The following is a 2,645-nucleotide window of genomic DNA, read 5'->3' as shown; positions in this document are numbered from 1 at the left end:
TCCCTCTGGAACAGGTTTGCCCGGAGAGACGCGAATCATTTTATATTCCAGTTTCAGTCTCGGTAATGACGAGTTATTTAAAAGGCAATTCCCACAGAAATAATAAACACAATTAAAAAAACAAAACAAATATGCATACATATGATATGTATCTAAATACTTTTAAATAGGATATGTGGCCAGCATATGAGAACAACATATTAGATGTAGTTTTTAATTGATTACAATATGATACACAGCCACTTATCAAAAATAGGCCTATATATTTGATCGGTTGTTGGGCTATGTTTGCCATCTAACAACCCCCCCCCCCCCCCCCCCCCCCCCACACACACACACACACACACACACTCACACACACACACACACACACACTCTTTCAATGTGGGAACGCTTGCAACTTGTTGCACTGATAGGTTGTGATGTGACCGGAGTGTTAAAACCTCAGTGCATCTTCCGCTGTGTCCGTTGTTCCTGGCTTGGCGATGACAGTGCCGCTGACAGAATACTCCTGAAGAAGTATTCAGAGATTCCTGCTAGGAGAGAATTCACCGGGTTAAGCCCACATTGACCACGTGAGTCACTTCAGCGCCAGATTTGCCTGCCAAATGTGTTTGAAATGCAGAGGCGGGAGGGGCGAGGGGGGCAGAAAGTGACACATTTCTTTGAAGATAGCCATTGGCAAGCGATTTATGTCACACGTCCTCTGTTTTCATGCCTATTCACAAGTATAGTAGGCGGGACGGTTGTGAATGTCACATTCAATAGGAGTCCGTGTACTCCCCATGTGTGTGACTCGCTGATAAATTGACCGGGGGGATTCCGCCCACGCCGCGAGCCAGAGCGTGCAGACCCGATTGGGTTTAACATGACAGCCGGGAGGGACTCCACCACCATCCCCTCCAACCAGTGGAGTTCGTTTGACACTCTGCTGTGTGTATTGGTTGTTATTTAGCCAAAGTGGGCGTGAATAATTCTCAAATATAAAAGCTCTTAACCCCCTTTTTGGTGGAAAATCCCCCAGTGGTGACGTTACGAGTGACTATTGACAGCTGGTCGTCAATGGCAACCGTATCCTCACAAGCTCCGTGGTGGGATGCTTTCATCACGATTAAATGGCGCTTTCACAACACAAAATGAGGAAAAAGAAAGACAGAACCGGGAGGATCAGAAAGATGGGTCTAGATGCAGGGGAGACGGGGAGTAGAAAAATAGATGTTGTAAATGAGAGCAAACAGAGCTCTAATTCAGAACACATGGGTTTGTGGTTTTGGAGAGGAGATTTTTATACACCGCAGTGTAGTTGTAACTGGAATGCAACGTGACTCCCATCCTATGGAATGAAAACACTGTGCTCACGCCAGTTTAGCGGATTTAATGCTCTCGTGTATTCTCCCCTATGTCATTACACCACGCGGTGTGTGTTGGCTAACGGGTGTCAGTTTATTTTTATTTTTAATCATGCGTGCATTCATTTATCCTATTTTCGGAGAAATGACGAAACGGGGTTAATTAGCCTATAAAGTCATTGATGAATTGCACCGGAGCCACAGGATTCAGCAGTCGCTCATTCCCAACCATCGCTATGGACGTCACTGGGACGCGCCTGTGAAAAGCACTGCTTAACGGTGCGCAGGGTTAGCGGGCTTTCGCGTTTGATTACCAGCTGGGAGCAACCAGCACTCAGACGTCTTGCCGGTACCAAAAGAATACTACGTTCCCAGGGAAAAGGTGAGGAAGGAGGAAAAACAACGCACAGATCCCAGAGAAGTACAAGGTCGCGTGGTGGACTCAAGCGCAAACCGTATTTCAGGGATGACAGGACGCCAAAATTGACACGCCCCTCTATTAATATTCATCATATTGTGCCGCCTAAAGCATTTAATACCTGAAGCACAATGGTTCGGACTAGCATAATTACTTGAAGATGACCGAGTGAAGACATTTGCTCATTGTTGCTTATGTTTAAAAAAAGAAGGAAAAAGATTATGAGGCCGAAATTGGAGAGTCTCATTATTGATTACACAACAACTCACCCTCGGCTCCCTTCAGCTCTTTTCATGCTGCAGAGATCCTGGGCATCAATATCAGTTTTATATATATATATATATATATATATATATATATATATATATATATATATATATATAATTACATCACATACATCAAATGCTTCTTACTTAGTCCCTGAAAATATACTGTACTTGTATATAGATTTTCGAAGAAGCATATAGGCTGTATGTCAGATAGAAAGGACCATAGGAGGTCTTTCGCTAACCAATTTCTCTTTTTTTGCCCTAAAGCACAAGATAGAGAATATAATTTAATTAAATGGTTCCATGTTTTCCATATAATTTATTTTGCACATGCCTGGAGTCACTGGGATCGGCTCAAACCCACGTGCACATACCTGCTACAGGTGGGCGGGGGTGGACAGCCTGCCCCCAGCCATTTGTGGTGTTGGGTGGGTGCTTGCGAGATAGTTGTGATGCCTCTCCCACCCCACCCGTTCCCCTCAGGGTTCTTAAGCAACCCTGGTAGCCTCAGGAACTCCGAGTCCTGGCAGCCCACTATCCTTGCACCGCCAAGACATCTCCGTCTACTGAGCAAGCAGCTTAACATGTTCAGTGTAGCTCCACCTCGAT

Source organism: Electrophorus electricus, chromosome 4 (genome assembly GCF_013358815.1).
Source record: "Electrophorus electricus isolate fEleEle1 chromosome 4, fEleEle1.pri, whole genome shotgun sequence".
NCBI lineage: Eukaryota > Metazoa > Chordata > Actinopteri > Gymnotiformes > Gymnotidae > Electrophorus > Electrophorus electricus.
Note: the sequence above shows the minus strand (reverse complement) of the source record.